Source organism: Schistocerca nitens, chromosome 8 (genome assembly GCF_023898315.1).
Source record: "Schistocerca nitens isolate TAMUIC-IGC-003100 chromosome 8, iqSchNite1.1, whole genome shotgun sequence".
Classification (NCBI taxonomy): Eukaryota; Metazoa; Arthropoda; class Insecta; order Orthoptera; family Acrididae; genus Schistocerca; species Schistocerca nitens.
The window spans coordinates 351273026-351298082 of record NC_064621.1 but is presented as its reverse complement, the minus strand read 5'-3'; positions in this window follow the sequence as shown (position 1 = coordinate 351298082).

Sequence of the window (25057 nt, the reverse complement as noted above, 5' to 3'; positions counted from 1 at the left end):
AAAACAGGAACACAACAATTACAGGTCACGTCCGTCACAATTCCGCGATGAAAGAAATAATAACTGGACACGACAAGGCTATTCTCACAACACAAATCGTGACCAAAACAGACACCACCCATATGACAACCGTTGGCAGAGTAGTAATAATTACAGGGAAAGATCACCTCTCCGCCGTAATGACTATCACAGAGACAATCAGAGAAACAGACAATATGGGAACCAAAATAATTATTATCAAGGGAGACAGAATAACTTCAGACGCAACGGTCCAGCGCGCAGTTACGATTCAGGGAGAAATTCTCCATCACGTGACCGACAAGAAAGAAACTATGGAATCTACCAACATGATGACAGACGATATGATCGTCAACAACAGACCTGAATTGCATCAGAACTGGCGGGATTCAAACAGGGCAGGGCCCTCTCGACAAGGTGAATTTGTAGAAGTTAGGTCTCCAAATCCCAATAACGACGCGCGCCAACAAAGAGGCAATAGGCAATGACTCATACCGCTGGCAGCCACAAAACGTACTTATGAAACTGACGACGCAGCTGCTGTAGCTAGTAATTACGTAAAAATGGAAGACATTAGGGACATCTTACTCTAGGAACACAACGTAAAACATAACAACATTACATATCCTGTGATTCACATTACAGTAAATGACGTAAAATTTACGGCAGTACTTGACTCTGGCAGTCCCATTTCAGTAATTAGTGAAACAGCCTTTAGCAAATACAACAAATCGAACGATTGTCCCACACTTCCGTTACGTAAGATTAAATTACAAGATGCAATCTTTGGAAAAAGTGTAGATGTACGCCAACAAACCAACTTAGAATTCTTTTGTCAAAGCCACAGCTTCTCTATGAACTTTCTTATTGTTCCATTATTGTCGACGGAAATTATATTGGGAGTAGACTTTTTCAATGAATACAAAGCAATCTTAAACTTTCACGATGCTGAAATAAGTTTAGAGAAAGAAGGTAAGTCAATAGCTTTGAAATTTCAAGATTGGCTCTCAAACCATGATGAGGAAATTAATCGGCTTTACCTTCTGTTAGACAACAGTTCGGAATTTTCTACGGAACTAGACACTAACAATCACTCTGCAAGTACTGACAGGGATGACATCGACGGCATATTTGATAATAATGAGTTAATTCAGAATTAAATTCAAACAATTGAGAATTGTAATGACACTGATAGGCAGGACCTTTTTGAGATTTTACAAACACATTCCACAGTTTTTACTCACAAAACAGGAACAATCAAGGGATTTCAATACCAATTTCGTGTTCGTGAGCATACTAAATTTTGTGTTAGACCATACGTAATTCCGGCGCATTATAGGGAGCATGTTACAACAGAAATACAATCTATGCTTGACGAGGGTATTATTGAGCCTGCAGTAAGCTCATACAACAATCCATTACATGTTGTTGAGAGGAAAAATGGATCGATCAGACTTGTCTTAGATTCGAGACAAATCAATACTGTCATCATTCCTGAAACAGACAGGCCGCAAACGTTGGAAGAACTTCTTCAAAATTTTAATGGTGTAAAAGTGTTGTCTTCTATTGATCTCAGATCCAGCTTTTATCAGATCGAACTTCATCCAGAATGTAGAAAATACACATCTTTTCTTTGTTTCGGCGTTTGTTATCAATTTCGGAAACTTCCTTTTGGTTTGAACATTTCTTCGGCAGCGTTCATTCGCGGGCTACATTCCATATTACCTGATTTCTTAAAACGTCACATCACCTTATATGTGGATGATATTCTAATAGCAGAAGCCTCATGGGAACAACATAATCGCATCCTAAACAGTTTGTTACGTATTTTTGCAGAATCTGGAATTACAGTTAACTTGGAAAAGTCTGAATTCGGTAGGTCAAAGGTGAAGTTTTTGGGACATATTATTTCTTCTGTAGGCATTCAGCCAGATCCTGAAAAGTTAGAAGCAATCAGAGCCATTCCAATTCCATCCACAAAAAAACAAGTCCGCAGTTTTCTAGGTCTCGTAAATTTTTACCGTCGTTTTCTAAATATGCAAATTCTAGTTACACCAAAACTTTGTTCTCTCACTGGAAAAAATACTATTTGGAACTGGGACGAAGAAGCATAGTTAGAATTCAATTCTTTGAAAGAATCTTTACTTAACGCGCCAATACTAGCTCATCCAGATCTGTCACAAGATTTCTGCCTTAGCACGGATGATTCTAAAGTTGGTCTTGGTGCCCATTTATTTCAAGAAGCCACAGAAAATGACACTACTGTTCAGAAAACCATTGCTTTTGCTAGCCGAGTGCTAACAAAATCTGAAAAAAAATATTCCGTTACTGAATTAGAAGCTTTAGCTATCGTTTGGGCATTTAACAAATTCCGTTTCTTTCTTTCTGGTAAGCACGTAAAAATATACAGTGATCATCGTGCATTACAATTTCTTATGTCTTCAAAATTAAATCATGACAGGTTAAAACGTTGGGAATTGTTTCTGCAAGAATTCCACTTCACAATAGTCTACAATCCCGGCAAGGAGAACATTGTTGCGGACGCACTGTCACGCGCACCGGCTGGGCTTGAGAAAAGTAACACAGAAGGCAACCTCGAGAAAAATTTCAGTATTCTTTACATTCAGAAAGTCGCCTTTGAAAACTTCATCACCACATCTTTGTAGGACATTGCTCATGAACAAGATAAAGATCCGATTTGGAACGACATCAAAAGTAAATGGCATGAAAAGCCGCAAACTCAGATTCGGCATTGTTATCTGGTTAGAAACAACATACTCTTCAAACGGTGCACTGTTGATGACAAGCTATGGGTACTTTGCATTCCAGACGATTTTGTTAATAAGCTCATTTGGTACATTCATTTCAGCTACGCACATTTTGGTCCACGAAAATGTTATCATATTCTTCGAACGACTTGTTATTTTAACAATATGGAAAAGAGAATTCGAAGAGTCTTGTCTGTTTGTAAACTTCGTCAAAAGGCGAAACCATCTACTATCTCACATCGTGCTCCGTTGTTTCCTATCATTCCTTCTAAATTAAAAGAATTCGCTGCTGTTGATCTCTTGGGACCCCTTGTCAGAACATCGAATGGATTTTCGTACGTTCTAGTCGCTGTTGAACTTACTTCAAAATTTGTTTCTTTCTCTCCGTTACGTAAAGCCACTGGACGGTCTGTATCCAACGCCTTTGCTAAAAATTTCTTACGTGAAGTTGGCCACGTTGCTAAAGTCATTTCAGATAATGGACCGCAATTCAGATCTGGTGTTTGGTCACGCATGCTTCGGAACCATAAAATCAAACCTGTTTTATTTAATTGTACTCACCACATTGTAACCCGTCTGAATGGATTATGAAAGAAATCAGTAAGCTTTGCAGACTTTATTGTCGCAGAAAGCATCAGCATTGGGACAGATATTTACACTTATTTCGAAACGTGCTGAATGAAATGCCCCATGACTCCACTGCTTTACCACCTATTCTTGTACTGAAGAATGAAGAACCACCGAACAGAATCAGAGAGCTTGTACCTTTCCCGAATACACGTAAACTTCGACACAAAGACGTAATTGATTTGGCTATTAAAAATATAAAATCTGCAGCAGACAAAAGGAGAAAACTACACGGTAAAGCAAATGCAAAGAAATTATATATTGGTCAGAAAGTTCTCATTAAAGCTCATTCATTGTCACATAAGAAGAAACACTTGAGTCACAAATTCTTTCTAGTTTACAATGGATCTTACAGAATCCGACGTATACCACATGATAATTGCGTTGAAGTTGAAACCCTGCGTACTAGGAAGAGTAAAAGTTTACACCACATTTCACATGTAAAACCGTTTATTGAAAGTTAATCTGCTTTTTAACTTTGTCTTTGCCATATAACTTTTCACTTTACATTACTAGTACGCTTTGTCAGACTTAGAATCTGTTAACATGCTACAATGTTTGAAGTTAAATATCCAGTCAAGAACCAAGAGAACTTATTTAAACAGAAATTACGAATGCATTGTTATAGTGAACAGGCGCCACATTGTTATTGTGTGTGTACATTCTTGCTTGTTAGTTGCACAATTACGTAACGACTATAAGGCTTACATACTTAGAACATATACTGGTACTGCTATTGAGATTTTAATGCAACATTTTGGTTTACTTGAAAATACATTCTGGATTTAAAGTACTTTCTGAGAGACACCAGATGACAGTGGTTAGTTTATGTGACAGCTACACGATTTTATCACGACGCTACTAATGAGTGACAATTTACAATGTTGCTTTTGCGGTGTTTCTGTTTTATATCTGCACAGTTTTTCTGGATTATTCTGGAAAGTAAAACATGTTTTAGTAGTAACGTTTGTGGTATAGCAACAATGAGACAGCCTTTTTCGTTGTACAACAATACGTTACTGTACAGTACTTTCTTCATCACGGCAATAAGCATAATAACTACGATATCTATACGCAAAGCATTTCACTTTTGTTTATCATGAAGTAAGTACATTGACTTCTGCAGAACTTAGCTTTCGGAGGAGATAACTACGACACTTCCACAGAGATTATGTTACAACAATATGCACAGTTTAGCGCTACAGTACACGTATTTGAGTGATTAATTTTATACTTAAAACATTTATTTTTAAAGATTTTTGAATTACAAAGAAAGTTTTCCGTGATACATTTCATTCCATTGCTGTGATCTGTAACGCCTGAGGGTATAATTACATTAGGGGTACACGCTTACTTTGTATATCATGTGTTTGGCAAGCACAAGGAGCCCTAGCTAATATGGTATTTGCTTACACAACTTTACACATCGGTACCATATTTCTCTAACACATAATTACACAGCTATCTGATCATTTAACTGAGAGAGACAAACATTTTTTTTACTACGTCAGTGACACATGTTTACGTGATTACACAGTTGGATAACTTCACACTTATGAAATTGTATTTTGTCTGTACTTTGTGAACTGTTCATATATTTTTCGGAACCATTGTGATACTATGAGAGCTTTGAATGATGCATTTGGTATGGGAACAGGGAACATGATTTTTAAAGTATGTTTGAGGTAGATGACACTACTGAAATGAGCAGAGAATTTTTTTTAGGCTTTGAAATTATTGCAGAAAGCTACAACGTTTTTGGGATTTGGCTGTGTGAAATTTCATTTGTATCAAACTGTCACGGTAGCGGAAACTGATGTCGTAAATATTTCGGGAAGGAAGGTAGGTAGGTCTCTGTAAGCACCCAGCTGCGCGACAGTCACCTGGAAAAAGCTATTAGTGTTTGCCTTTCAGAGGCACAGGTGGAGAAAAAAATGAGGCCATTATCCTCGCTATTGACATTCCTTTGTAGAAAGCATCGCAAATTCGACACGCTCATTACTTAGAAACATATTGTACTTTGTGCTACTTACTGAAATGCTTATGAACTGATGGGAAATATTCTTACATCTGCACACCTGATTATGACAAGTGTCTTTCTACGAGAGTTGAGAGAATTTCTACTAACTTATGAAATGCCACATGACTATTGAATGATTTTTTATGCTTCGCTTTAGATAGTTGCTTATTTCATTTGATATCTGGTTTCCAGCTGTGTTACAGCATTGGTTTTATAAAATAAAATTAAATGCATTTGTTAATGTGAAAACTTTCTGTCAACAGATCTATTAAATACTAATTTTATGATCCACATTCTTCGAAAAAGGAGCACTTGGAAAGGAAAGAACAATTAGAAGGGACTAATAATAGTAACTGCATACACAATTTTCTTTTCAAGTACTTGGTAATTTCATTTGTAGAATACGTTGTGCACCACTTTAATGACACAGACATTAAGATGTGAATAGACATTTCCTTTATCTGCATAGTTGTCTTTAGTGTCACATTTTTTCTGCTTGGGCTTTGCCATGTTTAGGTATAAGTTATTGCATTTGCTGCTGCTGTTTGCCAGGCATAGTGCTACAAAATTTCAGTTTGTATTACTCTGTTAAGCCAGATTTACTACTGATTTATTTTTCTTGTTGCTGCAGATTGGCTCATATTAGTGATAATGTTGCATTTGCTTTGCTAACTTATATATACACTCCTGGAAATTGAAATAAGAACACCGTGAATTCATTGTCCCAGGAAGGGGAAACTTTATTGACACATTCCTGGGGTCAGATAGATCACATGATCACACTGACAGAACCACAGGCAACAGAGCATGCACAATGTCGGCACTAGTACAGTGTATATCCACCTTTCGCAGCAATGCAGGCTGCTATTCTCCCATGGAGACGATCATAGAGATGCTGGATGTAGTCCTGTGGAACGGCTTGCCATGCCATTTCCACCTGGCGCCTCAGTTGGACCAGCGTTCGTGCTGGACGTGCAGACCGCGTGAGGCGACGCTTCATCCAGTCTCAAACATGCTCAATGGGGGACAGATCCGGAGATCTTGCTGGCCAGGGTAGTTGACTTACACCTTCTAGAACACGTTGGGTGGCACGGGATACAGGCGGACGTGCATTGTCCTGTTGAAACAGCAAGTTCCCTTGCCGGTCTAGGAATGGTAGAACGATGGGCTCGATGACGGTTTGGATGTACCGTGCACTATTCAGTGTCCCCTCGACGATCACCAGTGGTGTACGGCCAGTGTAGGAGATCGCTCCCCACACCATGATGCCGGGTGTTGGCCCTGTGTGCCTCGGTCGTATGCAGTCCTGATTGTGGCGCTCACCTGCACGGCGCCAAACACGCATACGACCATCATTGGCACCAAGGCAGAAGCGACTCTCATCGCTGAAGACGACACGTCTCCATTCGTCCCTCCATTCACGCCTGTCGCGACACCACTGGAGGCGGGCTGCACGATGTTGGGGCGTGAGCGGAAGACGGCCTAACGGTGTGCGGGACCGTAGCCCAGCTTCATGGAGACGGTTGCGAATGGTCCTCGCCGATACCCCAGGGGCAACAGTGTCCCTAATTTGCTGGGAAGTGGCGGTGCGGTCCCCTACGGCACTGCGTAGGATCCTACGGTCTTGGCGTGCATCCGTGCATCGCTGCGGTCCGGTCCCAGGTCGACGGGCACGTGCACCTTCCGCCGACCACTGGCAACAACATCGATGTACTGTGGAGACCTCACGCCCCACGTGTTGAGCAATTCGGCGGTACGTCCACCCGGCCTCCCGCATGCCCACTATACGCCCTCGCCCAAAGTCCGTCACCTGCACATCCGCTTCACGTCCATGCTGTCGCGGCATGCTACCAGTGTTAAAGACTGCAATGGAGCTCCGTATGCCACGGCAAACCGGCTGACACTGACGGCGGCGGTGCACAAATGCTGCGCAGCTAGCGCCATTCGACGGCCAACACCGCGGTTCCTGGTGTGTCCGCTGTGCCGTGCGTGTGATCATTGCTTGTACAGCCCTCTCGCAGTGTCCGGAGCAAGTATGGTGGGTCTGACACACCGGTGTCAATGTGTTCTTTTTTCCATTTCCAGGAGTATATATATATATATATATATATATATATATATATATATATATTGCTGCTTGCTTTGCCAATTTGAATTTGTTTGTCATTGCTGTTTGTGTTAACTGTTTTGTGCTGCTGCATTACCTCGTCCCTTAGTTTAGCATCTGAGCTCAGTAGATTTAAGTTAGCTTAAGAGGGGGTAGGCTATATAAGAGAATGAGTTGCGATGAATTGGAAGAAATGCATTGAGAAGTTATACGAAAAAAGTACAGAAAACAGGTATAGATAGGACTTTTTGGGAATAATGATGAATGGAGATCTCCAAGAAGTAAAGAAAGTTTTGTTTGGAAAACACCCGCAGTAAAACAAACCCTGTCCTTTCCTTTTGTCTTATTCCTCTATGTGTTTGTGTACCCTTGTGTATTTGTGTTTTTCCTGTCTTTATGTGTTTAGCTGATATGAGTTATGTTGTGGAATTTTTCTAATAAAATGTTATTTTCTTTGTAAAGATGCTTAGACATTATTTATTCTGTTTTGTTTTAATGCTCATGTGTGAAGTTGATGTTTCAAAAGTTCTTCTGATCTTTTATGTATTTAATTATGTCATAATTCCTGTAACACTGATGTATATGTTTATTTCTATTATTTTGTAAAGCCTGTATTACTACAAATGTTATCTGTATTATTATGTTTTAATGATGTATTTTGTACCTTTGTTATTGTATTCTTATGTTATAAAATTGTAACTGACACCAGTTCATCAAATTAAGTAACTTGTAAGTTACATTTCACTGCACACGTTTCTGTTGGTCATAGTATATGGACAATATGTGAGAAGTAGGGACTGTTAGTGTTTGCACGTGTGTTGAAAATTCAGCAAGGGACTAGTTAACAGCATTGCTGATTCTAAGGACATTCCAAAAAGTTTTATGAGTACACAAGTGGTGGTTTATGGACTTGCTATATTGTCCGCAAGACTCTTCGATGGTGATTGTGCACCTGCACAGTCGCAACAGATGGCTGTTGGCCCTCTCTACAAGGACTACAGTGGGTCTGCACCTTTGATGACCCACCAATACCATTATTTCTACAAAGACTGCACTTGGTCTGCACCTCTGGTGGCCCACCAATACCATAATCTCTACCAGGACTACAGTGGGTCTGCTCTGTGATGACCTACCTACCAATATTCTTCAACTTCGACTGACTCTGCTGTGGGTTTGCTCTGTTGTGGCCCATTACCTGTCTGCATGTCAAGAGTCAGCACTGTCTTTCCGTTGGAAGGACAACACTACTTCTTCAAGACTGCATGGAAATCCACTACTTCCGTGTGCATTCTCTTTTACTGCTCAGACTTTGAGAAAAAAACACTGCAATTTTACTGTGATGAATGATCAGAACTGTCTTTATGGACTGTAAGAAAATCTTTGCTTTTGACCAACAGTGTATCAATAAGTGTGTGCATTTGATATCTTTGTTATTGTAATTATGAAAAATTTCTCCAAATCTGTATTGGCCACGGCCCAAAACAATTTGTAAAATTTTTTGTGGGGAGCATGGGGGCTATGTAAGTAGGCTGTTTAGTTTTTATATTGGTAACGCCACGTAGCGCTCTGAAAATCACTGGCTGTGCTGTGTGCAGTCGCTGGCTGGTTTGCATTGTTGTTGGCCATTGTAGTGTTGGGCAGCTGGATGTTAATAGCGCATAGAGTTGCGCAGTTGGAGGTGAACCACCAGCAGTGGTGGATGTGGGGAGAGAAATGGCGGAGTTTTGAAATTTGTAAGACTGGATGTCATGAACTGCTATATATATTATGATTTTTGAACACTATTAAGGTAAATACATTGTTTGTTCTCTATCAAAATCTTTCATTTGCTAACTATGCCTATCAGTAGTTAGTGCCTTCAGTAGTTTGTATCTTTTATTTAGCTGGCAGTAGTGGCGCTCGCTGTATTACAGTAGCTTGAGGAACGAAGATTTTTGTGAGGTAAGTGATTTGTGAAAGGTATAGGTTAATGTTAGTCAGGGCCATTCTTTTGTAGGGATTTTTGAAAGTCAGATTGCGTTGCGCTAAAAAAATATTGTGTGTCAGTTTAGTGTTGATCAGAATAGGTAAAGAGCGAAATGTCTGAAGTTCAGTTTTGCTCAGCTGTTTGAAAATCAAATAACGTAAGGGATTTACCAGCACAGTAATTCACTAATTTTTCTAATTGGACGTTTCACATTAATGGGAGGAAAGAAATACAGTAGAAGAAAAATGGGTGGCTTTGAGTGATGAAATAGTGAAGGCAGCAGAGGATCAAGTAGGTAAAAAGACAGGGCTAATAGAAATCCTTGGGTAAGAGAAAAAATATTGAATTTAATTGATGAAAGGAGAAAATATAAAAATGCAGTAAATGAAGCAGGCAAAAAGGAATACAAACGTCTCAAAAATGAGTTCGACAATAAGTGTAAAATGGCTAAACAGGGATGGCTAGAGGACAAATGTAAGGATGTAGGGGCATATATCACTAGGGGTAATATAGATACTGCCTACAGGAAAATAAAAGAGACCTCTGGAGAAAGGGGAACCACTTGTATGAATATCAAGAGCTCAGATGGAAACCCAGTTCTAAGCAAAGAAGGGAAAGCAGAAAGGTGGAAGGAGTATATAGAGGGTCTATACCAGGGCGATGTGCTTGGGTGATATGATAATGCGTGAAGAGTTTTTACATAGCACTGAAAGACCTAAGTAAAAAAATAAATGGTTCAAATGGCTCTGAACACTATGGGACTTAACTTCTGGAGTCATCAGTCCCCTAGAACTACTAAAACCTAACTAACCTAAGGACAACAGACACATCCATGCCCGAGGCAGGATTCGAACCTGCGACCGTAGCGGTCGCGCGGTACCAGACTGCAGTGCCTAGAACCACTCGGCCACCTCGGCCGGCAGACCTAAGTCGAAATAAAACCCTGGGTGTAGATAACATTCCAATAGAACTACTGCCAGCCTTGGGACAAACCTCTACATCTGGTGAGCAAGATGTATAAGACAGGCGAAATACCCTCAGACTTCAAGAAGAATATAATAATTCCAATCCCAAAGAAAACAGGTGTTGACAGATGTTAAAATTACCGAACTATCAGTATAATAAGTTGTGGCTGCGAAATACTAACGCGAAATCTTTACAGGCAAATGGAAAAACTGGTAGAAGCTGACCTCGGGGAAGATCAGTTTGGGTTTCGTAGAAACATTGGAACACGTGAGGCAATACTGACCCTACGACTTAGATTAAGGAAAGGCGAGCCTACGTTTCTAGCATTTGTAGACGTAGAGAAAACTTTTGACAATGTTGACTGGAATACTATCTTTCAAATTCTGAAGGTGGCAGGGGTAAAATATGGGGAGCGAAGGACTATTTACAATTTGTACAGAAACCAGATGGCAGTTCTAAGAGTCGAGGGGCATGAAAGGAAAGCAGTGATTGTGAAGGGAGTGAGACAGGGTTGCAACCTATCCCCGATGTTATTCAGTCCGTATATTGAGCATGCAGTAAAGGAAACAAAAGAAAAATTCGGAGTATGTATTAAAATCCATGGAGAAGAAATAAAAACTGTGAGGTTCGCCGATGACATTGTAATTCTGTCAGAGACAGCAAAGGACTTGGAAGAGCAGTTGAATGGAATTGACAGTGTCTTGAAAGGAGGATATAAGATGAACATCAACAAAAGCAGAACGAGGATAATGGAATGTAGTCGGATTAAGTCGGGTGATGGTGAAGGGATTAGCTTAGGAAACGAGACACTTAAAGTAGTAAATGAGTTTTGCTATTTGGGGAGCAAAATAACTGATGATGGTCGAAGTAGAGAGGATGTAAAATGTAGACTGCCAATGGCAAGGAAATCGTTTCTGAAGAAGAGAAATTTGGTAACATCGAGTATAGATTTAAGTGTCAGGAAGTCGTATCTAAAACTATTTATATGGAGAAGAGAAATTTGTGGCACAACTTTGCTAGAAGAAGGGACCGGTTGGTAGGACATGTTCTGAGGCATCAAGGGATCACCAATTTAGTATTGGAGGGCAGCGTGGGGGGTGAAAATCGTAGAGGGAGACCATGAGATGAATACACTAAGCAGATTGAGAAGGATGTAGGTTGCAGTAGGTACTGGGAGATGAAGAAGCTTGCACAGGATAGTGTAGCATGGAGAGCTGCATCAGACTAGTCTCTGGACAGAAGACCACAACAACAACAGACGAATGTTGAGAAACAAAGGAATGTAGTACAGAAAAAAACAGGTCGTAGACATATACCGCGAATGTGTATATTTAGAACGTAATTTTACACATGTCGCATTTTTCGCAGTAGAAAGTCGTCGTATCCCATTCTTCACTTGATCTATATAGGTCAACTGAAGGATAGGATACTAATGCTATAAAAGAAAAAAAAAAGAAAAGAAAAACACCGACGTTTGTATCATTCGTATAAATTACGTCAGTTGACATCTAAAGGGTATTTCCATAAGAAAGAGCAAAAATTTAGTAGGGCGTTGTAACTTCCCAACAGGAAAAAATATGTATAGCATTCACATTCTGTGTAAGCTCCCAACAGTAAAAAGATTCTGTAACCTACCAATAATACAATGTGACTAGCCTCCTAATAAAAAATGTGACTCATATAACCTTTGAATAATTAACTGACTGTTAATCTAAACTGGTAAATTTTGGACGTCAGCAGTGCTGCGTCATGGCCCTAAAGGATCATTGTGAATAAATTGAAATTCTTACCTCAGTGAAGTCCCCGGATAACGCGTATATATCTGCTCCTATAAGAAATTTTTCCGGCACAGCCCAGTGCAATGCTGGCCGCTAGATTTGTCATGTATAAAAGGAAAAACGACTGATTTTTGTTTATGCTAATCGGGATGACCATGGATTGCAGAAATCAATAAATTCTTTAAATTCATATGAAAGATTGTGAAAAAGTTAATTTTTTAAAAAAGATTATTATTAAAAGATTTTTTGAAATATTTACATGGGAGTTGATATAACAATAGCACAAATTTTCTTGTAACAAACCCTCATACGCGCGCGGCTGCTTTTACCTTATATTACATCGCTCAGGCGCCGCCTTCGCTCCCCACTACCGGCCGAGCCAACTCCATACACACGACTGCTACATCTACATCTACATACATACTCCGCAATCCACCATACGGTGCGTGGCGGAGGGTACCTGGTACCACAACTAGCATCTTCTCTCCCTGTTCCACTCCCAAACAGAACGAGGGAAAATTGACTGCCTATATGCCTCTGTACGAGCCCTAATCTCTCTTATCTTTGTGGTCTTTCCGCGAAATATAAGTTGGTGGCAGTAAAATTGTACTGCAGTCAGCCTCAACAGCTGGTTCTCTAAATTTCCTCAGTAGCGATTCACGAAAAGAACGCCTCCTTTCCTCTAGAGACTCCCACCCGAGATCCTGAAGCATTTCTGTAACACTCGCGTGATGATCAAACCTACCAGTAACAAATCTAGCAGCCTGCCTCTGAATTGCTTCTATGTCCTCCCTCAATCCGACCTGTTAGGGATCCCAAACGCTCGAGCAGTACTCAAGAATAGGTCGTATTAGTGTTTTATAAGCGATCTCCTTTACAGAAGAACCACATCTTCCCAAAATTCTACCAATGAACCGAAGACGACTATCCGCCTTCCCCACAACTGCCATTACATGCTTGTCCACTTCCTATCGCTCTGCAGTGTTACGCCCAAATATTTAATCGACGTGACTGTGTCAAGCACCACACTACTAATGGAGTATTCAGACATTACAGGACTCTTTTTCCTGCATTAATTTACATTTATCTATATTGAGAGTTAGCTGCCGTTCTTTACACCAACCACAAATCCTGTCCAAGTCATATTGTACCCTCCTACAGTCACTCAATGACGACACCTTCCCATACACCACAGCATCATCAGCAAACAGCCGCACATTGCTATCCACCCTATCCAAAAGATCATTTATGTAGATAGAAAACAACAGCGGACCTACCACACTTCCCTGGGACACTCCAGATGATACCCTCACCTCCGATGAACACTCACCATCGAGGACAACGTACTGGGTTCTATTACTTAAGAAGTCTTCGAGCCACTCACATACTTGGGAATCAATCCCTTATGCTCGTACATTAGTTAGGAGTCTGCAGTGGGGCACTGAGTCAAACGCTTTCCGGAAGTCAAGGAATATGGCATCCATCTGATACCCTTCATTCATGGTTCGCAAGATATCATATGAGCTGCTAGCTACTACTACTACTGACACTGCTCTTACTGCAGCCAACACTGCTCTCTGGTCTGAGATTCTCTTATAGCTTACATATCGCTGGCAGCGCGTGAGCAATCCATCGAAATTACATCTGCTCGAGTGTGCTAGCAATAAATTCCTTAGTCATGGACCTCTTACATAACCCACCACTGAGGGGGGGGGGGTCAAAACTTTGGCAGCGATGGTGAGTCAATTGGACTTGCCATAAGCAACAAATTTTTCTATAATCTATTTAGTTTACTAAGTCTATAGTCACAGAGTACATACATATATACAACATTATTGATACGTGCAGAACATATTAAAAATGAGATAAAGTGCACACACACTGCATAAGTCTTTAGCATATTACAAGAATTTAAACATACTGAGAAATGAAATAAAGTGCACATGCACTGTGTAAGTCTTTACCATTTTACACAAATTTAAACACATTGAGAAATGAAATCAAGTGGACATGCACTGCATAAGTCTTTAGCATTTTTAGGACAACTGATCACATTAACTAATGAAATGTAGTGCACACACTATATAAGTGTTTAGCATTTTTTACAAGAACTAGCAAAGGAATGGGAAGGATACCATCATGGTTGTAGCACAGTGGGCTGCACATAGCTGCACTAAAAGTCCATATCTTTCTACAGAAGCACAACACCAAGTGAGACAATCTGAAGTTCGCTTCCCTGAAGTATTTATCAGTGTAGCCAAGACACTGAAATGTTGTATTAATATTGTATGTTATCATTTTGGTAGTACATTATGTACACCAAACAGTAGGACCATAAAAACATCTTCTTCGGTCAGAGTGGTGGACAGCATGATATCAACACCACATTCTTGTTGAATCCATTCTCTTACATCAACGTAGAATTAGTTCAAAAACCAAATATAGTGGTCCATGATGATGAGGATGGTCAGGCCATACGGATATCGCAGTAATTGGTGGCGATTAGGTCAGAAGGTGAACGATATATTATGTCTTACGCTACTCATCATTCATAATTACACTAGTGTATCAACCGATTTGAATAATTATTAGCACTCATTCGCTAGTCACAAACCATGTAGTATGTGTGGAGTATTACATAACATCATTCATAAGTCATCTCATTGCAGTAATCATTGGTATAGCATTTATAGTGTATAACAAAAACATTATTAAGTAGTCATATCATTGTAGTAATCATTGGTATAGCATTTACAGAGTATAACAAAACACTATTAAGAAATCATATCATTGCACCAATTACTGGCATAGCATTTATAGAGTATAACAAAACATTATTAAGAAGTCATGTCATTGCAGTAATTATTGGCACTCATTGGCCAGTTCAAAGCATTTATGTAGTGTGTATGGAGTATTACATAACATCATTCATAAGTCATATCATTGCAGTAATCATTGGCATAGCATTTATAGAGTATAACAAAATATTATTAAGAACTCATGTCACTGCAGTAATTATTGGCACTCATTGACCAGTTTCAAAGCATTTATGTAGTGTTGATAGGGTATTACAGAACATTATTCATAAGTCATCTCATTACAGTAATTATTGGCATAGCATTTATGCAGTATTACAAAACATCACCCATAAATCATCTCATTACAGTAATTATTGGCACTCATTGGCTTGAAACAAGTAGAGTATATGTGATCACATTCATCAACGATAGACATAACTGGGTAGAAAAAAATGCAAGTACTAGAACAGGTTTAATAACTAAGTGCTTGTAGCATATTAATATCATGAAAAGCTTCTCCTGGAAAAAATACAAGGTGGATTATTGAGCTGAAAGAAGATATGTATTCATAATATGCTGAAAAGTAGTAAACTTTGAATTAATAGGTAATGAAACGTGTTCTTAATATGTATGTACTCTAGCTGTCTTTCCCAAAACATTCAGTCATTATACTATGCGACATATGACATACTGTCAAAGAGAACTGCAACAAATACTTAAATAACTACATAGCATTTCTTAACTAATAGAAAATATATTAACTTCATCATTATCATCATCGGCAAAGAAAAACTTCATTATTGATATTACCATAGTCTCCATACAACTATTTATCATCATTTATTATCATCTGCAAAAAATAGACACTTCATTATTCATATTACCATCTACTTCATACAACTATTCATTATCATTCATTATTTCATATATTATAGAGTTTCTTACTTCTAGCATATTTCATCACTAAAATTAACATGTGTAGTTCTGTCTGACAACCTACAATAATCGCCTCGTACTCTGAAAGAAAAATAATTAGTCAAGACTGCTATCATACAGTGTGTATAGTATATTCTTGTTAATTCTGATCCATTTACTCTTCATGACAAGGTATTGCATTTTCTTTTTTTCATTCCGATGGTTAAAATTACCATTTCATAGTAAAGCACTGTGGTTTGTTTAATTTATTTCTTTTACACGTTATTGCTTTCTGAAAATGATGAACATGGATTAATATCTTGCATTTAATCATATACCCATTAAATGAAAACTTGTTTCTAGTGATATGACTAATCAAGCAGCATAGCATGCCAGAAAATGTATTAGGTAAAAAACCATAGACAATTTTCAAGAGCAAAAACGTACACACGATATCATAATGTGGTAACAAAAATGTAGAATAGTCAAGATATTGAGATATCATAAGGCAAAATGTCAAAGTCAACTGGTGTTTCTTATATCTTAAGATTTCATGGTGCATATAGACAAAAATTCTACTTTCGATAGGAAAACAATCATACATACACCAAGAAAAATGGAAAATGTGCACAGTCTGATATATAACGACAAGAAAAGCAACCTGTTAACCTTACCTTGCTGGGCACTTGCCAAGAAAAAATATGATCATCATTGGTAAGTACTCACATAGATATAATTGCTTAAGCGGTCATATAAATATCAGGAAATGGCATTACAGTGTGATAAATCATAAAGTATGTTCATTAAATTAAGGGTTTAATATTGGAAGTAGGGTGATTGCCCTTGCTTTTTCTGGTTCTCAAAGTTTCGACATGTACTACATTGGGGTGAGGAATGCAGCGAATTCTATGTGGACCACCGTATAGAAGCTCAAATTTACTGCATATACTCTTTCCTCTGTTGGATAAATAATGTGTGCGTACTAATATCTTCTGTCCTATGTGAAAGTAACGGCGTGTACAAACCTGTTTTTGCTGTCTTCTCCGGCGCTCTGAGGCACGTTTGATATTGTTAAGCGCAAATTCAATTATTTCATGGTGGTGTAGTCGATGAGATGTAGGAAAAGATACTAATTCTTTAATGTTGTTGGGTGTATCAACATTTTTCAATATAACAGTCGGAGATAGTATAGTAGATTCATTTGGTATGGAGTTAATTACATCCTGGAAAGAGAGTATGTATGTATCCCAATCAATATGTTTTTTATAGCAGTATATTCTACATATTTTACCAATTTCTTTCATCAATCGTTCAGAAGGGTTCGAAGAAGCGTGATACCTGGATATATAGCTCGGAGAAATGTTTCTAGCTCGTAACATACGTGTCTATATCGTAGATCGAAATTGTGGTCCATTGTCGGAAATTACTTTGAATACACGCCCTACATGAAATAAAAAATGTTTTACAAATGCATTCGAAATAGATTTCGCAGTAGCTTTGCGTAATGGAGTGAAGGTAACAAATTTCTAAATGAGTTCAACAAAGATGTAACAAAAACCTCTATTAGATCTGGGAATCGGACCAAAAATGTCTACAGGGGCCATGTGTTTCAATTTAATCGGTACAATGGGATGTAACGGAGGAATATGTGAAGTCGTGTCTGATTTAGCTTTCTGGCAGATTTTACATGACGCTAAAACTAGTAGAATACGTTTCTCCATGTTGGCAAAATAACAGTTCTGTCTCAGTATAAGAAAACAGTTTCTGGCTCCATAATGTGCATAACTTAAATGAGTATACCAAATTAATTTGTTAACAAGCTCGTCAGGAATACATAATAACCAGTTGTTGCTGTCAGGGTGAGAGCGGCGAAACAGAATGTTCTTGCGTACAGTATAATGGTTTCTAATGGTAACGTTATTCCTATCTTGCCAAAGGTGTTTAATTTATTTCCATACGTTGCCTTTGCTCTGCTCTTGTGCTATGTCTCGTAATGACGACGAAATGAAATTTTCAAATGCAACTTGTTGATTATCCATGAAATTTGTTTGGCAGAAGTTGGTTGCGATGTCTTTCTGATTGTTGCTGAGAGAACGGGATAGTGCGTCTGCTACAATATTTTGTGTACCGGGAATGTGAACATTTGTAAAATTAAAGTACTGTAAATAAAGTTTCCATCTGCTTAATCTGTCATGTGTGAATTTAACGGAAAGTAAAAACTGTATAGCTCTATGATCTGTGTAAACGGTAGTATGTCTTCCATAAAGAAAATGCCTAAATCTGATAAATGCCCATACAACACATAATGTTTCAAGTTCTGTAACAGAATAATTGCGTTCAGCAGGTGACAGAATTCGACTTGCAAAGGCAATGTTTTTAATTACTGTAGTACCGTCTTCTTCAATTTCCTGAAAAATGTGTACGCCTAAAGCAGTGTTGGAACTGTCGGTGACAATGGAAAAATTTCTGTGATACAAGTGGTGCGTTCAACGAGGCATGTTTCAAATTAACAAATTCAGACTGTTCTTGGATATCCCAGGACCAAATAGCGTTTTCACCCGTCAATTGGCATTATCTAGCGGTGTCTAAAGTAGAGTAATGAATAAATTTACGAAAAAAGTTAATTAATCCCAGAAAGCTGCGTAGTTGTTTCTTCGTCATAGGAACAGTAATGTCACGTAAGGCAGGCGCAAATTGAGACGCGTATAGCACTTGTGACGTGACACGACACTATAGCGCGACACTTACGTGCCGCACGAGTCGCGCGGGTTCAGCGCATATTGCGACGCGTACACCATACTTCGCACGCGCCGACTGGCGACGCTCTACGCTGACAGAACCGAAGCGCGCGACCTGTTATCTTTCTCAAATGATTTTACAGAAACTATTCGCTGAAAATATATGATTTTTGCCTTACTTGTAACGTTATATGTCAGCTTCGTGACGAAGTGCCCACAACTCTCTAATGACCATTCTTATTGTGATATACACATTTTAGCAAGAAACTACGCAAAACTCAAAAAGTTTGCAACGAAAATTAGGGGTCGCTATGATTTTGCGTTTGGTGCGTATTACACCATATGTTGCTGCGTATGAAATTTAGCTAACATGCTCAATCTGCCTCCGATCTCGAGAAAATGCATCCCATGTAGCGCGCTCACTTCTGATTTCACGCCCGCGAGAATGAAATACTCGCAACATCTCTCATATCTCCTAAGCCGCTCGAGACATCGAAACGAAAGTTTGGCAAATGATAGCACACAAGGAGGGGAGTGTTTTGTCAATTCTTAAACACACGGAACTTTTTTTATCTAGGGCGATATATCGGTACTTATACTTCCCTTTTTATTTATTTCACTCCAGTGACTGTAATTTTTTAAGAGTTATCGACAGCAGGCGAAACAAGAGCTTCCTAGTATGAAAAAAAAAACATAAAATTTCTTCTTTTATGTTACTGCAAACTGACACTATGAGGTTTTTCGTAAGCTATTGAGCTCTGTGATTGCCAATTACTTGTTCAATGAGGCACTCCTTTCGGAATTCTGTCTCAATAGCTGCTGTGAGATGAGTTTGGCAAATTATACTGAGACAAAGGAAGTACAATTAAACCATTCACCATGAGAAATATTCAGATAGTGAAGGGAGACGAAAGGTAGTCATGGGTGACTGGAATTCGGCAGTAGGAAAAGGGAGAGAAGGAAACGTAGTAGGTGAATATGGATTGAGGGTAAAAAATGAAAGAGGAAGCCGCCTGGTAGAATTTTGCACAGAGCACAACTTAATCATAGCTAACACTTGGTTCAAGAATCATAAAAGAAGGTTGGCCGGCCGCGGTGACCGTGCGGTTCTAGGCGCTTCAGACCGGAACCGCGAGACTGCTACGGTCGCAGGTTCGAATTCTGCCTCGGGCATGGATGTGTGTGATGTCCTTAGGTTAGTTAGATTTACGTAGTTCTAAGTTCTAGGGGACTGATGACCTCAGATGTTAAGTCCCATAGTGCTCAGAGCCATTTGAACCATAAAACAAGGTTGTATATATCGAAGAAGCCTGGAGTTACTGACAGGTTTTAGACAGATTATATAATGGTAAGACAGAGATTTAGGAACCAGGTTTTAAATTGTAAGACATTTCCAGGGGCAGATGTGGACTCTGACCACAATCTATTGGTTATGAACTGTAGATTAAAACTGAAGAAACTGCAAAAAGGTTGGAATTTAAGGAGTTGGGACCTGGATAAACTGAGTAAACCAAAAGTTGTACAGAGTTCCAGGGAGAGCATAAGGGAACAATTGACAAGAATGGGGGAAATAAATACAGTAGAAGAAGAATGGGTAGCTTTGAGGGATGAAGTAGTGAAGGCAGCAGAGGATCAAGTAGGTAAAAAGACGAGGGATGGAAGAAATCTTTGGGTGACAGAAGAAATATTGAATTTAATTGGAGAAAAGAGAACCACTTCTATGAATATCAAGAGCTTAGATGGAAACCCAGTTCTAAGCAAAGAAGGGAAAGCAGAAAGGTGGAAGGAGTATACAGGGTGTTACAAAAAGGTACGGCCAAACTTTCAGGAAACATTCCTCACACACAAATAAAGAAAAGATGTTATGTGGACATGTGTCCGGAAACGCTTAATTTCCATGTCAGAGCTCATTTTAGTTTCGTCAGTATGTACTGTATTTCCTCGATTCACCGCCAGTTGGCCCAATTGAAGGAAGGTAATGTTGACTTCGGTGCTTGTGTTGACATGTGCCTTTATAAGTACGACACAACATGTGGTTCATGCACGATGGAGCTCCTCCACATTTCAGTCGAAGTGTTCATACGCTTCTCAACAACAGATTCGGTGACCGATGGATTGGTAGAGGCGGACCAATTCCATGGCCTCCACGCTCTCCTGACCTCAACCCTCTTGACTTTCATTTAAGGGGGCATTTGAAAGCTCTTGTCTACGCAACCCCGGTACCAAATGTAGAGACTCTTCGTGCTCATATTGTGGACGGCTGTGATACAATACGCCGTTCTCCAGGGCTGCATCAGCGCATCAGGGATTCCATGCGACGGAGGGTGGATGCATGTATCCTCGCTAACGGAGGACATTTTGAACATTTCCTATAACAAAGTGTTTGAAGTCACGCTGGTACGTTCTGTTGCATTGTGTTTCCATTCCATGATTAATGTGATTTGAAGAGAAGTAATAAAATGAGCTCTAACATGGAAAGTAAGCGTTTCCGGACACATGTCCACATAACATATTTTCTTTCTTTGTGTGTGAGGAATGTTTCCTGAAAGTTTGGCCGTACCTTTTTGTAACACCCTGTATAGAGGGTCTATACAAGGGCGATGTACTTGAGGACAATATTATGAAAGTGGAAGAGGATGTAGATGAAGATGAAACGGGTGATATGATACTGCGTGAAGAGTTTGACAGAGCACTGAAAGACCTAAGCCGAAACATGGCCCCTGGAGTAGACAACATTCTATTAGAACTACTGACAGCCTTGGGAGAGCCAGTCCTGACAAAACTCTACCATCTGGTGAACAAAATGTATGAGACAGGTGAAATACCCTCTGACTTCAAGAAGAATATAATAATTCCAATCCCAAAGAAAGCAGGTGTCGACAGATGTGAAAATTACCGAACTATCAGTTTAATAAGTCACAGCTGCAAAATACTAACGCGGATTCTTTACAAACGAATGAAAAACTAGTAAAAGCCCACCTCGGGGAACATCAGATCGGATTCCGTAGAAATATCGGAACACGTCAGGCAATACTGACCCTACGACTTATCTTAGAAGAAAAATTAAGGAATGACAAACCTACGTTTCTAGCATTTGTAGACTTAGAGAAAGCTTTTGACAATGTTGACTCGAATACTCTCTTTCAAATTCTGAAGGTGGCAGGGGTAAAATACAGGGAGCGAAAGGCTATTTACAATCTGTACAGAAAACAAATGGCAGTTATAAGAGTCGAGGGACATGAAAGGGAAGCAGTGGTTGGGAAGGGAGTGAGACAGGGTTGTAGCCTCTCCCCGATGTTATTAAATCTGTATATTGAGCAAGCAGTAATGGAAACAAAAGAAAAATTAGGAGTAAGAATTAAAATCCATGGAGAAGAAATAAAAAGTTTGAGGTTCGCCGATGACATTGTAATTCTGACAGAGACAGCAAAGGACTTGGAAGAGCAGTTGAACGGAATGGATAGTGTCTTGAAAGGAGGATATAAGATGAACATCAACAAAAGCAAAACGAGGATAATGGAATGTAGTCGAATTAAGTCGGGTGATGCTGAGGGAATTAGATTAGGAAATGAGACACTTACAGTAGTAAAGGAGTTTTGCTATTTGGGGAGCAAAATAACTCATGATGGTCGAAGTAGAGAGGATATAAAATGTAGATTGTCAATAGCAAGGAAAGCGTTTCTGAAGAAGAGAAATTTGTTAACATCGAGTATAGATTTAAGTGTCAGGAAGTCGTTTCTGAAAGTATTTGTATGGAGTGTAGCCATGTATGGAAGTGAAACATGGACGATAAATAGTTTAGACAAGAAGAGAATAGAAGCTTTCGAAATGTGGTGCTACAGAAGAATGCTGAAGATTAGATGGGTAGATCACATAACTAATGAGGAGGTATTGAATAGGATTGGGGAGAAGAGGAGTTTGTGGTACAACTTGAGTAGAAGAAGGGATCGGTTGGTAGGACATGTTGTGAGGCATCAAGGGATCACCAATTTAGTACTGGAGGGCAGCGTGGAGGGTAAAAATCGTAGAGGGAGACCAAGAGATGAATACACTAAGCAGATTCAGAAGGGTGTAGGCTGCAGTAGGAACTGGGAGATGAAGAAGCTTGCACAGGATAGGGTAGCATGGAGAGCTCCATCAAACCAGTCTCAGGACTGAAGACAACAACAACAACAACAACTCACAAACGGTGATGCTTTTTCGAATGAGAAAAGATTAACAAGTCACACAAAAATAGATTGCCAATTCCCTTTGAATTTTGGTGGAATCCACGTAACCCATCGTATTTTTAACACTGAGCGACTGGAATGGAAACTTACCAAAGGATTTTATTCCTTCTCTTGATCTGAGCAGTATTAAAATAACGACGAGCGTTCTTTCAGGGGGAATGATAGGCACATGCCAGATACTGGTTACTCACCTACTGCTTGGCAAACTGACAATGTGTGATCACGAATGAAATAGTTGTTATTGAGAAAATTAAACAACTGATCTGTCGCACAACACAATGGTCAGTGTATTGTCAGCAGCGGAGGATAATGCGCGCGACAGGAATGCCCTGTGAGTTGGAGTTCGAAAAACATTGTCATGAAAGTAGATCTGCCTTTGTCAGCAATACATTTGAACAAATAAAATATATCTAATCAAAACACTCTTTTAGGATATTTCTACTTTCGTAACAATTCCGACCATTTCCTTCATTTGTGTAGCCTGTTGTATAATTAGTTTATTAATGCTGATAATGTGCATGCAACAATTGAAATGGTTTTCCTCATCATGGCGAACCAATTAAAACATTGTTAATTGTGACTGCTTTTCGACTGTTTCTAGCTTGCAGTGAAAATGTGATGTTCACATGCATGTAGAACAGTGTGTCGTATTACATTATTACATCCATATCAGAGTAATCACAGTGAGACTTCTATACTTCAGATCTTGGACGCTTTTTACCGGGAGCTCAAAAGGATCACACCTGTAGAGATTATCCCATTCTAAATTTTTGTAACAGATCGTACAGATACGTCAGCATACTAGGTAATGAGAAGATAACATTATAATATTCCTTGCTTCCTTATTCACTACCCTCTGTCCCTTCTTGCGATCTGAAAACATCACTGAGGCATATGATACAATTCCAGCGGCCAATGACTCATCAGTAACTGAAGTATGCATTTTTCTTGACAGAAGAAAAACAAAACAAAACAAAATTATACAGATATGTTGTTGTTGTTGTGGTTTGATGCAGCTCTCCATGTTACTCTATCCTGTGCAAGCTGCTTCATCTCCCAGTTCCTACTGCAGCCTACACCCTTCTGAATCTGCTTAGTGTATTCATCTCTTGGTCTCCCTCTACGATTTTTACCCTCCACGCTGCCCTCCAGTACTAAATTGGTGATCCCTTGATGCCTCAGAACATGTCCTACCAACCGATCCCTTCTTCTGGTCAAGTTGTGCCACAAACTCCTCTTCTCCCCAATCCTATTCAATACCTCCTCATTAGTTATGTGATCTACCCATCTAATCTTCAGCATTCTTCTGTAGCACCACATTTCGAAAGCTTCTATTCTCTTCTTGTCTAAACTATTTATTTTTCTTTAAATTCAGATGAAAGATTGTGAAAAAGTTAATTTAAAAAAAGATTATTATTAAAAGATTTTTTGAAACATTTACATGGGACTTAATATAACAATAGTACAAATTTTCTTGTAACAAACTACATACGCGCGGCTGCTTTTACCTTATATTACATCGCTCAGGCAGCGCCTTCGCTCCCCACGACCGGCCGAGGCAACTCCATACACACACCTGCTAGCTACTACTACTACTGACACTGCTCTTAACTGCAGCCAACACTGCTCTGTAGTCTGAGATTCTCTTATAGCTTACATATCGCAAGCAGCGCGTGAGCAGTCCATCGAAATTACATCTGCTCGAGTGCGCTAGCAATAAATTACTTAGTCATGGACCTCTTACAACGTACAGGATACTCCACTGAACAATTGGATGTAGGGTGCTTGGGATCGGAGAAGCCACCTTAAGGAGATAATAGGAATAAAATAACATTACTGTGTATTATTTTATTATATTGGTTACAGTTAACTGCAAATACCACCATTAACACAATGAACGTACAATTTGTACTGTATCTTACAAAGTGGCTGAAACTGACGGCCATCAAGCTCAATGCAAGCATAACATCAGCGAACAATATTCTGACGCGCTTTGACAAATATCTCTGGTGTGTTTCGAATCAAGTCATAGGCAGCTACAATTGTGGCAACTAATTCTATCTCCGTATCCATTGGGGTCTCATACGCTTTAGGCATCCCCATAGAAAATAATCAAGTGAATTGAGG